The 13,685-nt window shown below is 49.3% G+C and overlaps 1 long non-coding RNA gene across 3 annotated transcripts in view; it reads left to right on the forward strand.

The window, feature by feature from the left end:
* Nucleotides 1-181: 181 nt before the first annotated feature.
* The window catches only part of LOC131998788 (uncharacterized), a 33,772-nt gene continuing 20,268 nt past the window's right edge, over nt 182-13,685 (forward strand). For 2 of the 3 annotated variants that reach the window (XR_009398866.1, XR_009398864.1), the window contains exons 1-4: nt 182-350; nt 5,669-5,792; nt 6,762-6,925; nt 11,814-11,908. This is a non-coding gene — a long non-coding RNA (uncharacterized LOC131998788). Of the gene's footprint in view, nt 351-5,668; nt 5,793-6,761; nt 6,926-9,975; nt 10,311-11,813; nt 11,909-13,685 lie in introns of all 3 variants that reach the window. The other variant, XR_009398865.1, reaches the window with a different exon arrangement.

Consider the following 13,685-nt stretch of genomic DNA (forward strand, 5'->3'; position numbering starts at 1 on the left):
GTGACTCAAGATATATGCTACATGGGGCTGTGTCGATTATGAAAAGTGCTTTCTACTTTACACAGATACTAAGAACACGTGTTTTAGAAATATACACAGGACACGGAGCCCTCGCCACTCGGTGAGGTCAGTACTGTGTTTTTGTTTGTTTGTTTGTAGGTGGGGCTGGCTGGACCCCGCCCCTCCCAACCCGAATGTCCAACCCTGCAGACTTTTCCCGGAGTTCGGCCTCTGCTCAGAGATGAGCTTGCTGGTGGGTGGTGCTGCTCAGAGAAGCTACTGACAATGAACACTGAGCTACTGAGGGAAAGACAAGAACTGGAGGCAGCAAGACAGATGTGCGGTAACAGGTGTGCGCTAACGGTCAGCGAAACTAGGTCAGCTTGCGGGCTGAGTCCCCGGAGGGTGTTGGAGGGGACCAGTCGAAAGGGCTGGAAGGCTGGAGACCAGCTAAAGGTGTGTCTGCACTGTCCTGAGAGGGGGGCCTGCTTGGGGAAAGACAAAGAAAAGGAGGAGCGGGGCATGGGCGTCCCGAGCAAGGAGGCTGCTCTCCGTGTCCCTCCCGGTCAGCGGATTATCTTGCCATGTCCACTTCTAGGAAATGGGGCACCTCAGAGGACCTTGTCCTCCTGAACAGAAGGCTTAGACGTGGAGTTTTTATTTAGCAAGAGGCAAAGTAAAGCTAGAACTGGGGGGTGCAGTAGGGATGGGAGGAGTGAATTCAGTGGTGTTTGGAGGCCTCCTCTCCAGCTCCTACCTCTAGCATCCCTTCCTGAGGACCCACGGTTTGAGGTCATTTCAGGCTATCCAGCCCCCCAGCCCGAAAGAACGCCAGTGAAGGAGGGATGGAGGCGAGGGGAGACAGACTTGGGTGGGGAGGCCTCATCTGAAGACAGGGCTCTCTGGAAGAAACTTTTTCTCTCCCTGGCTTCTTGGGCTTAGTTGAGGAAAGCTTCCAGGAGAAAGCAGAAGCCGAGGAGGCCATCTGGGGGACACCCCCAAGAACCCCTCCTCACTGATGCCCCACCTTCCTGGCCTTCTTGGAGTGTACCAAGGACAAGGACAGGCTGGCTTGTTAAAACCAGCAGGTGTTTCAGTGTCATCCATCTGAAGGGCCCAGATGTGCAAGCTAGATGCCACAGAGGATAGCGAGATGGGCCAGCCCCCACCCACAAAGGGGGCACAGGCAGGCACAAAACCCACAGTAGCCTCAGATAGTATCAGAGAGGGCCTAAGAGAGGACAGGCCCCCAGCTGTGAGGGGTGTGGCTGAGACTCACTAGGAGAGGCTTGGGAAGTTCCCAGGGTTTAAGAAAGGCTGGCTGCTTTCCTCCTGTGGTTCCTGAGAAGCTTGGCCTCTCCCTCCCAAGGAACTGTGTGCGTGCCTGCGTGCGTGCGTGCGCGCACCCACGTGCACACACACACACACACACACACACACTTCTGGCCATTCTGTGTGCACTGCCTCAGGAAAGGGATGTGACAACAGAAAGAAAAGAAAAATCATAGAAAAAGTCTTGTTGACGTCTGGGAGCTCCAGAATTACGGCTCCTCAGAGGATCAGAAGACCGAGGAACAGACGTGGAGCTCCTTCACAAGGGATAACAAGGCGTGTCAGTCTCTCCAACCAGATAGAGTCCCGGGGCTTGGGAAGAGGGCAGAGGTGGGGGTGTGTTGAGATGTATGCGGATGTTGGCGGGGTCCTGGGAAGGGAGCCCTGCCTGAGTTTCCCAGGATGAACCCAGAGGAAGCGGTAAAGCTCTAGATCACAAATGGCTGTCAGGTGGGGGGGTCGGGTGGATGGGCCTCTGCACGGCTGCAGGCGGTAGAGAGAGTCCTGTGTACTTCGGAGCGCAGGGCCAGGCAGGAGAGGGCAGCCGTAGAGGGGTCTCGTGGGCAAGAAGTGAGAACCCAGAGTGACCAGACAGGGAGTCCCAGGAGATGCCACATGAACAGCTGAGCTGCAGGATCAAAGGGCCTCCAGGGACCCCCTCACGTACGGAGTAAACCCACTGGAATCCAGGACCATCCCAGGAACTTTGTGGTGGGACGAAAGGACCAGCTGATCTCTGAATTGATGGGACAAAGTGTCTGTCACCTTAGGGGGATGGGAACAGAAATGCAGAAATGAGGATGAAATATTTAAAAAATCAATTCTTGCACACGCAAATATGTGTACTGAAATTCTAACCTGCTCTAAGGCAGACTCTGTAAGGGCAATATGTATGTAAGAAAAGTCTACAAACAAAAGATACAGTAAACAGGCGGGAATTATTATAATATTTTAAATTATAGTATACTTATTATACCATTATAATATATAACATTATATTCTATACATAATAGATATTATACATATAATAATATAATGTAGTTATTATACCATGCCTAACAAAATACTAATTTCCTTCATATGTGAAGAACTCTTATAAATCAGTCAGATAAAGACTGGCAACCAATAGGATAGTTCCTAAAGGATATGGTAGTTCACAGAAATTATCAATGACTTCTTAACATTTGAAGTGTTAAGCATTCTCAAGCATAATGAGAGACATGCAAATTGAGACATCAATGAGATGACGTTTTCACCTCTCAGATGGGAGAACGTTTATGCGTGTAACAAAGCTGGAAGTTGGGTAAGAGAGGACAGGGGGATACCCTGTTTCAGTGACTGCTGATGGGAGGGTAAATTGGAACAGCCTCTTCCAAGAGCAAAGTGGCCCTATCTATCAGAGTTCAAGGACCCATTTTCTTTGACCTGAGACTCCAGTGCTTGGAATTTACTGTGGCATATCCCCACAGAGCCACAAGGATGTTTGTTCAAGGATGTTCACAGTAGCATAGTTGGTAGTGGCAAAAGAAATGGAGACAAGCCAAATGTCTTCTGATACAGGACTAGAGAGATAAATAAACAATAATACATCAATGGAATACTATGCAGCCATCCCAAAGGAAATTAAGATCTGCGTATGCCGTTATGGAAAGATCTTGGAAATAGATTGTTAACTAAAAATGAAAGCAAGGTGCAGAACACTGTGTATAGTTTCTGCTGGTTGCATTAAAAAAAACATCTATATGTGATATATGCATGTTTATGCATGTATATTTCTAAAGAGGTGTGGAAGTTAAATATCCATATATTTTCACTGGATAACTTTGTAGTTTGAATGGTTCATGTCTGGGGATGTTTCATGTGTATAATTGCATTACGAGTTAAAGGGGCGACCAGAAGCAGAGGAGTAGTGGGGGTAAGACACAGCTAGAACTTGTGCTGGCCTTAGGCTGGGTTAGGGGGCAGGTTTGCACCAGGGAATGAGTGCTCTCTCCAGGTAGACAGCCTCAGACTTCAGGGACTGGGGTTGAGTCACAGTCATCCTGGAAACTGTGACAAAAGTCCACAACAGGCACACATTGCTGACATGTTCTAGAACGGTTCATCCTCAAGGAAGGAGCACTGGAGAGACTCTAGAAGGGTCTGGGAAGGACGAATAAGGAGATGTCTGCAAGGAGATATGGAAATGAGTCCTCTTGTCCCCAGCTGGGCTGCTGTCACTCTGCCCCAAGAACACTTATTTCTCAGCAAAATCTAGCTAAGCTCAAAGGTGAGATCAGCAAAGAGTTTTAAAGAGTCATTTTAGATTATTATTAGGAAGGTTACAAATGTCTGCACAAGATAAATGAAGAAATTCAAAGTTTAGTAACAGATGAACAATGAGAAAACTAGAAACATCAATTCAAAAAAAAAAAAAAGTTCAAATTCAAACATGGAGATTCCATTTTCCACTCATCAGATTAGTAAAGATGTTAAGGATTACTACCAGTATTGGAGATATGGTGGGAAAACAGGTGCTTTTAAGCACCTCTGGGGAGAGTGAAAATCACTCCAATCTTTTTGGAGGGTAATTAAGCAGTAACAACGCGTTTAGCGTGAAGTCACTCTGATCCAGAAATTTCACTTATAGGAATTCACCCCCGAGGCAGGCCGGTAAACACAGTCTTTTCAGTGTCACCTGAGAGCCTGAGGAACGACACCCTCATAGCAATTAGCACATTGAGCTGCTAAATCTTGGTTTCTAGAACCATTATCCAATGACAGAGCTCCTTGGAGAACGAACTGACTCTTGGGCTGAGCAAGATGAGCCTGGAGCATCCTGGAGTGCTAGAAAGTAAGGAGGTACTTACAAATCCATTGATGGGGACATATCAAAGGGCCACAGGAGCCAAATGAAAGACTTCCCAATGGCCTGAGCTGGAAGATTTTGAGCAATACAATTAATTGGAGTATAACCCCAAAAATAAAATGAGTCCATATTTATATAAAGAAATGATTAAATAAATTAATAAACAGAGAAAAAGAGACATATCTTCCGTGCAGAATGATTTAAAAACAGAAATGCATTTCAAGTCTGGAAATGCTCAAGACAATGTCTTGGCATTTTCAGGGGGAAAAAAAATGTGTATATACTGTGTTACCCGTCTATAAATATTTTGCTCATAAAAGCTTTAAAAATCTCAAATTTCAAAAAATCTGCAATAAAATTTCCAAATATATACATATGTATATTTATGTACATACATCTATACATATGTTTGCAAATTTAAATGCTATAAAAATAAGTATACACATATACATGTGTGTACATATATATACAACATCTCAATTCTGGCAAAGTTGCAAGAAACTTAGTATTCCCGTCCATTGCTGTGTTTGTAAGTTTGCACACGCCTTTCGGACCGCACCTTGGCACTATCTATCAAGAACTAGGAAAGAATTCAAACCCCTAAATACGGTATTTCTTTCTTTCCTGGGAATTAATTATAAGGCAATTTAAATCCAAAAGGAAAGAAAGCAAGGAAAGCAAATTGCACTTTTGCTGCTATCTTACTTCAAGAACAAAAGTGGAAACTGAATGTCCTGCAGAAGGTTACAAAATGATACAGTCCCTGGGAGGAGTATTAGTTAATTACTAAAAAAGGAGACTATGAGGACTATATAGGAACATGGAAAATGCTTATGAGCATTTATGAGAAAGAAGTATAAAGTAAGACATGCAAGTATGATATCATTGCGACTTGATAAAAGTTCGCACGCAGAGGCTAGGGACCTGGGAAACCGAGCCTGTGGACAGTGGATACCTGGACCCTTCCCCTCCCGCATCCCACCTCCAGACAGACAGACCTCCTCTCTGTCCTGCGGGGCCCCACAGCAGCCGGCTGCACCCTCATGGCCTCAGGTACTCTGGGTACAGGTAATGCCTATTCTTGGAAGAAATGTTTATTTAATTAAAATTCAGTTTATTAACATGTAATGTATTTGCAAGAAACGTTCTATTAGTGTTGCCGCGATGTTCTGTGGCGCGGCTTCCAAACATTCTAAAGGTTGACCGGTGAACCTGGATTCAAACTTGAACAGTGTCTCTCAATGCCTTAGTCCCCACTGAGGCCTAACCCCAACCTCCCACGACTCACACATCCTACTCAAAGTTTCCGTGGCTCTCACACAACTACCTACCAACTCTCTCAAACGAGCGCAAAAAAGCCCCTGTGTGCCCTTCCTTCGAAGCAGAGGATTTTAAAAGGTCAAAAATGACTGCTTGAGACTCTGCTTGGATCTTATCTGGAGAATCTAAGAATCAAGACATCTCACATCTGGGCTGCTTGACTTTCAGTCCAGGGAAAGTGGCGGAGCAGAGGACCTCTGCAGTTCAGTGGGAAGTAGAAGTGGGCCTAGGACTCGCCACTGAGGACAAGTCTCTGGACAGCGCTGCCAAAGAAATGGAGTGCACCGCTGAGGTAACTGTAAATGTAAACTGTAACCCATTTAAAAAGGGTAAAAAATAGGTGACATTTATTTTAATTTATTTTAATCCCAAATCTCCCAAATGATTACATGATGATTTCAACATGTAATTGATATTTATTTTTTTAAGGGACCTTACTATTTTTTAAAGATTTTTTTAAAAAGATATTTATGAGGGATGCCTGGATGGCTCAGTTGGTTAAGCCGCTGCCTTCAGCTCAGATCATGATCCCGGCGTTCCGGAATCGAGTCCCATATCAGGCTCCTTGCTCAGCAGAGGGCCTGCTTCTCCCTCTGCCTCTGCCTGCCACTCTGCCTGTGCTCACTCTCTCTCTCTCTCTGACAAATAAATAAAAACAAATTAAAAAAAAATAAAATAAAAAGATATTTATGAGAGAGAGAGAAAGAGAGCATGAGCCGGGGCGGGGCAGAGACAGAGGGAGAAGCAGGTTCCCGCTAAGCAGGGAGCCCAATGCAGGGCTCGATTCCAGGACCCTGGGATCACCACCTGGGCTGAAGCCAGATGCTTAACTGACTGAGCCACTCAGGTGACCAGTAACAATTATATTACTGACATGCCTTTCTTCATACTACGTCTGAAATGCAGCATCTGTTTTATACTTACAGCACATTTCAGTTCCGATCAGGTGTATTTCAAGGGCTCAATTGTCCTATGTGAGCAGAAGCTGCCCTGCTGAACAGCATGGCCCCAGAACTTTTACCTTCTCCTTTTCATTTCTATCCCCTTTCCTTCCCCTCCCCCACCCTCCTTCCCTCTTTCCCATTTCTTTCTTCCTTCTTCCTTTCTTCTCCCCTCCCTCTCCTTTTTTCTTTTGTTTCTTTTCTTTTGTCTCTTTTTTTTCTTAGAAAATCAAATCATTATTTAGAAATGAGACATATGTCTACCTGCCTACAGCCTTTTCCAGGTAGATAATTCTAGGAAACTTTTTTTTTTTCCCCAGAATTCTCTTCTGTCTTGTGGCCCTTGAGAGGACAAACTCCCAAGTGTTGCTGCATGCATATGACCAGGCAACTTCTTTGGGGTTTTCTGGCAACCCTCTGGTTAGACTCCCCTGGACATATCCAGCCCCTGCACACCCATCGTCCATGGATGTCAGTAACAAAGGTGAGCTGTTTCTCTCCACGGAGTGAGGGAGGAGGGTGATGCAGTCCCTTTATTTTTTCCTGGCAGTCTTTAATATTTGGCAAGACTTTCCACATCTTTTTCATGATTGGAGTTGCACTTGGCATTGGAATTTGGCTGGTGGCCAGAGGTTCTTCTAGCCTGGAGAGCCCCTGCATCTGTCTCTGGGCCTGAGCAAAGCTTTGGGTCGTCCCAAAGTGGGAGGTCTCCCAGAATTCATTACCTGGACTGTCCCATGTCCCTTCCCGATCCTGGAAAACTGCTATGGGAACTAAGCACCTGGAGAAGAGATCTTGAGAGGAGGGCTTTCGAGGGGAGGGGAAAGATAGGGAGTAGGAAGTCATCTTCTAAGCACAATTTTACCAGAAGTCATTACAGTTTCATTTGCATTTCCTTTCATTATAAAAGAAAAAAAAAGAAGAAGAAGAAGAAGGAGAAAAAGCAACCCCATTGTAGTTATGCAATAGTTTATGCAGTTGGTATGAACTATTCTCTCTGGGCTGTGTGTGATTTGGGTTATCCCTGGCTTCCCGCACTCAGGGCAACAGGAGGCATTGGGAATTTCTCAAATGTTCACAATAATGTCACGAGGGAATTCTGAGTAATCACAATTCCTTGAAATTCTTGTGGGAAAATGCAGCCCCAATTTCCTTTTAGAGACAACAGTCATTGAAAACTACTGGCCATGAGAGTTTTCATTGGTGCAGAGAATGGTAAAAAGGCACTTCTCTGGATGGCGCCTGGCAGGTGAAATCATCCTTCTGCAGGGACATCACAGCCCTAAGCACAGAACCAACTTGCATTTTTCTTAAAAAAAAAAAAAAAAAAGATTTTATTTATTTATTAGACACACAGAGAGAGATCACAAGGGATCTGCTCCCTGCTGAGAGCAGAGGGAGATCTGCTCCCTGCTGAGCAGAAAGCCTGATGCAGGGCTCCAGCCCAGGACCCTGGGATCATGACCTGAGCCGAAGGCAGAGGCTTAACCCACTGAGCCACCCAGGTGCCCCGCCAACTTGCATTTTGTAGTCACCAATGCCTGCTGTGTTTCTGATCCACCCATATTTGGTGTTTGGGCCATTAAGGCCATCAGCCTAATAACCCTGTTGATGTCCTTCTTGCTGTCCTCTTCTCTGAGGGACCCAAATCTTGGTGGCCCTACCCTGCCCCTGTCCTCTCCTGCCCTAACTGGTATCTTCGGGGTGGCCCCGGAAACCAAGTCTCCAGGGAGATAAGCGGGATCTATTGGTCCTGCGGGTCCTGTCCTTGCTGCTGGACTCTCGCCCCTACTGGGGAGTCTGTCTAGCGGGACACCCTCTCCGGTCTCTGGTCACCACCACCAGCCAGGCTGACAATTAAATTAAGTCAGGAGATGGCAAAGAAAGAAAAAGGAAGTGAAAAGGATAGAAAAGGCAAGAACCACCCCCCACCCCAGCCAACCCCAGCCAACCCCAGCCAATATGGCCGGGATGCTTCCGGAAGTGGGGACTCTTGAGGTGGCAGCTGCCTACAGAGGGCTCTCCTACTCCCAGGAGCAGCTGAAGGTGGGGATTTCAAGATGTGAGACGGTGCCATGGGTGGGTGGCGCCTGCAGGATGAGGACCTGTCTGCCCGCCCTGGCAGGGCAGCCTGGCCAGGCCCCCAAGTATCTGCCCACGCCTCCCAGCCTGGCTGTGCTGGTCTAGCCTGGACTGAGCACCTGTCACCAGGCCTTTGTTTTTGTTTTTAAGAACCAAAATAATTTAAAAAATACCTTTTGATGGCTTCAGCCAACATACACTCTTCATAATCCCAGAAATAGACCAGACATGAGAAGCCTTATTCCCTCCAGGTGTTTGGGGCCAACTCCTACCTTCTTGGAGGGACTGAAAGAAAGGGGGAGTCCTTGGGGTGCACGGATCCCTTTGCTCCCCACTGGGCGTCTGCTCCCTTGTGGGGACCACTCAAGCATCGCTTCTGTCTGCTGAGCTACGGGACAACAGGGAAGACACGCCTAGGAAAGTATGGGCTTTAGGATTTTGCGCTAGCTTCACGTCATTTCTTCTGGTGTGCCTTCGGTCATCTAACAGACACGGATGGAAAGCCAGGGGCTGACGGAACAGAAGCGACCCACTCCCCCAAGCCCCGTCCCAGCTCTGAGGGCCACTGTCCTGGACGGCTGGAAAGTCTCCCCTCCTGTGTATCTCCCGGTTCCCTCCAGGAGGCGAAGGGCCCTCTCTTTAAAAAATGCCTAGCGAGCAGTTTCGTCCTTCTGTGAATGAGCTTTGGCAGGCACATGGCTGAGTCACTGTCTTGATGACACAGAGCACGTGGCTTTAAATTGCCCAGAAGTATGACTGGCACTCCAGCCTGTGCCTCCCCACCCTGAGGGGTTCCGTCAGCTCAGAACAAGTGATCCAAAGATAATCCTTCTTGTTTTCTAAAAGCCAGCTGTTGCGTTTCCAAGCCTGTCCCTACACGGTGAATTCCTTGAAGGCAGTTGAAGTAACCGCAGATTTTTTTTTTTTAATTACCTAAGCTAAGTACCTTTTTCTGAGAAGAGCAGATTTCCCCCTGCAGGTCTCCTGAGCTTGAGGGGAAGGTGGAGAATGTTCTTACCCTCGAGTTGAGTGGTGTGATCAAGCCCAGGTGAAACAGCTTACTGGTGGCGGGCACCTCGGGTCCTGACCCTGGAAGCTCATGGGACCCACTCCTATCTGCCTGACCCCCTGTGGAGCAGCCCCACATGTCCTACATAGGACAGAGTGGTGATGGGAGAAGGCGATGGGCAGCCATCCCAGTGTCCACTGCGTGCAGAATGGAGGCTGGCAGCTGGTGGTTTATCAGTGACGGGCTGAGGCCTGACTCATGGCCCCGTTTCCCTCAGCCCTTGGTGGAGCACAGACCCACAGAGGAAGTTACACAGCACTCTACGGCCCGTGGTAGAGGCAGGGGCTTTTCCAAGTGCATTGACTGGGAAGCAGGCTTCACCCATGCTGGAGCCTGAGAGCCGGGGACCCCCGCTAACTTCAGCTTCATCCTGGTGACTACAGGAATAGAGTGGCCTGTGCAAACCCCTTGTGCAGTTCCCTGTTGACTGGCAGGGCGCCCACATCCCTCACCCATCTGCGACCGAGCTGTGATGCTCATGGAGCCAGACTTCCACACACTGTTCCTCAGGCTGCAGCCTCTACTAGAGCCACAGCATTCACCCAGAATCTACTCTGGCTCCGGAAGCTTGCTGAGAGACCCTCTGTCAGAAAAGACAGCGCTTCCAGGGGATCCAGAGGCCACTCCCCTCAGAGAGCTGTGTGACTGGGCAACTACAGTAAAGGTGGGCAGCCAAGGTCCTGCTTCTCCAGGAAGTACCAAAGAATAAATCAAGGAGGTATGTAACAAGAAAATACCAGCCAAGGACCCTCCCTCTGCCCAACCCATGCCTCACAGTCACCTCAAAGCTCCTGCCCCCTCCTGCTCTGCGTGCTGTCCCCTTAGCCTGGAGGACCATCTACTAGCACTCCCAGCTCTGGAGCACCCTCCGGGACTCCTGTTAAGGCTCTCATTCTCTCCTGGGTTCAAGTCTGTCTCAACCACTAAACTGGCAGCTCCCAGAGGTCAAGTCCAGCTCTTAAGGCTGGTTCCCGGAACCAACACATAGTAGGCACTTTGTACACAGTAGCACACAGTAGGTACTTTACACTTGCAGAAAGCCTGGTGTGAGGCCAAGTGGAGCAGAGCGTGTGTGCACATGCGCACGAGGGGAACAAATTCATGGTGTCCCCATGAAGTGCCAGGCCAGTGCTAGGCCCCACACTCCCAGCGTTTCCTTCCATCAGTGTAATTTGTGTGTTGCTTCCGTGTAAGTTCAGGGTGGCTTTTTATGCAGACATTCCTCAGCTGGGGTGGGGAAGGGGAGAGCCATATCTCTATTTTTATTTCCCCCACTGGGTGATGCTCTGGCCACAGGGCCCCATGCTTTCCCAGGCACTTTCCCTTACCCTCAGCGGCAGCTCAGAGCTTTAGGTTCGCAAAGGTTTGCTTAGGTTTGCTTCATACTCAGTCCCACCTCTTCCTAGCAGTCTCGCCTGGGGGCAGACGGAGACTGTCGGTGGTTAAGGAACCCCCCCAACCCCCCACCCCAGGCCTCTGCAGACCTATTGAGTTTGGTCTATTCTAATCTCTTCCACCCCAGCTGAGCTTTAGAGAGGGTAGTTGGGGGTTGGAGGCACAGTGGAGACTCCTGATGTTACATTTAGGTACATTAAATTGTACATTTAGAATGTATATTTCTTCTGCATTTGGTCTTTAAATGCCCCCTGCATGTGGGTAGGTGGGCAGGGCAATTATCTCTAATTGACAGACAGGAGCCCTGAGGTCCAGAGAGGAAGGTCACTTTGCTGCTACACGGAGTATCCTCTAAATCCTAACTCAGGGCCACTTTCCACCAACGAGGGCCCCAAAGGCAGGTGCAGGTGCCTGGCATGCGGGCTAGATGAGGCAGGGTCTAGAGAGAGAGAGTTCTGGAGACATCTTTCCCCAGGGAAGGGACATCGGAAGACCCACGGCTCCACTTAATGGCCAGCTGGCCCTGGTTTTGAGGAACCTCTGAAACTTCAGTCCCAAAAGCAGAAACTGTGTCCCCACTCTGGGCGGGCACAAGGTAATAGCTGATATCGCGGTAACACTTAACTCCCATTTTTCTGTGCACCAGCCACCATCCATGTATGTGACAGAGATGGACTCATTTAATTCTCACCAAACCCTAAGAGGGGAGAAAAGTTTTCTCATTTTATAGATAAAAAGTTGGGGGCACAAAGGGTTTAGGAACCTGTCCACATTCACACAGCTGGAAAGTATCCAATAAATGTCACTTTTCACCAACTCTTCTTAGACTATTGGAAAACAAGACTGGTCCCAGAGTTGTCCCCTGGGCATGAGATCCGGTGTCCCCAACCTGCTTGGTCATTCCTCTGCTTACCAACAAAGGTATGCTTTTGCTTGCTGGGTACAGCTATGGGTGGTTTATTGGATTTTGTAAGAGTAAAACTCCTCTGGGTGCTTTACATCGTAGGGATAAGAAGTCTGAGTTTCATTTTTAAGTAATTTGCAGTCACTGGAGTTTTCCTTCAGCTGGGATTCTGCACAAGGGTGGCCCAGAGAGGGGACAGTGACTGAGAAGCAGGAATTTCTAAGTGATCTCTGGGTGGGACATGTGGTTCAGGGGCTTTTCTGGACAGAGGACCTGAGCTCGCTGGCAGCAGTGACTGCTGCGCAGAAGAGCTTGTGTGTGCAGGGGGCCAGCGCTGCACAGGGCTCACCAGAGGAAGTCTGTTGGCTGTGAATGGCCCCAGGACACAAATCCAGCCTGCAACAGGTCCTTTGGGGTGACTCTGTTTGACTCTTGAGACATCTGGATGCAGCTAATTTTATAGGGTTATCTCTAAACTTCAAAGACAAAACAAAACCACTTAAAGAGTAGCTAGCCATGCCAGACACTTGCCCCTCCCACTCGCTAGCTCCTTTCTTTCCTCGTGGGGATAGTGGCCCCACGGCTGGGTGGTCCACACCACTCTCGGCCCTGGGCAGGAGGCCAGCAGGGAGAGAAGGCCGCCCCATCTCCTGGTCTTGCTGGGGGCTCTTAGGGTTCAGCCTTGGGGCCCTCCCCTTCTTCCACCCCCCAATCTCTGCGTTCAAGGCCGCTGGTGCCCACCCCCTCTGCACTAAGCCTCCTTCCTCACCCACCCACCCTGCCTCTCGCCTTTCTCCACAGTCCATTTACTTAACTCAGTGCAGTGACAGACTACCTGCTGTGCAGTGGTGCTCAACAGATACTTCAGTCCCACTCCTGTTACCAGTCCTCACTCACACTGTATCCAACCCAAATGACCCCCATGAATGCCAACCGCCCCTGGGGACGCCCGGAGAGGAGCACATCCTAGTATGGTGTGTTTAAAGGAACGGATGGGGCCTGGTGTCTGGAAGGATGGACATACCCGGGGTGGCGGCCTGGAAAAACCGCAGACGAATGTGCAGAGCCCATTCCTCCAGATGCGAAGCCCCTAGCAGCACCAGGGGTCAGTCCGACCATCCACGGATCCAACTGAGGGCCCCTCAGCAGGGCACGCGGGACCCTCTTGGAGCTTGCAGGCTACGAACTCCTTCCCCACCGACAGAGCGGGGCCAGAGATGGCGGGGCCAGAGATGACGGCTCCTCGCTCCCGCTGCAGCCACGCCGGGCGCTGTGGGGGCCGGGAGAGGCCTGCCTTTTTTCTTGGCTTGCCTTGCTCCCGGGATGCTGATGACTTGTGAGCCTTCGGAGAAACAGGAAACGCTCACATACTGGGCCACCCTTGGCACTCTCGGTTTTTTCCAGGTCCAGAGAGCAATACGAAAGGCATCCTGTTACGGTAACATGAGTCAGCTGAAATCTGCCAGGGCTTCTCCAGGTGCACAGATACGCGGCTCGGGTGGGGGCAGGGACTGGAGTGCCACCGACCCAGGACTCGGCAAGCCAGAGGAGAGGCTGGGGAGCTTCTGACCAACTTCCTGACCACCCTAATTGCACAGACATGGAAGTGGCCTGGGTTGCAGAGTCGGGCTAGAACCCAGAATCCCAGCCTGGAACAGCCCCCTTCCCGCCAGCCCTGCTCTCCTCTGACACTAAGCTGTCTTCTGAGCAGCTTTTCTAAACCCTTTGCCCAAAGGCCCAGAGGCCTAGGTCAAAGATACTTCGTTGAAACCTGGTTGTTCAGAAGCTGGGGAG

Source organism: Mustela nigripes, chromosome 13 (genome assembly GCF_022355385.1).
Source record: "Mustela nigripes isolate SB6536 chromosome 13, MUSNIG.SB6536, whole genome shotgun sequence".
In the NCBI taxonomy this organism is placed as follows: domain Eukaryota; kingdom Metazoa; phylum Chordata; class Mammalia; order Carnivora; family Mustelidae; genus Mustela; species Mustela nigripes.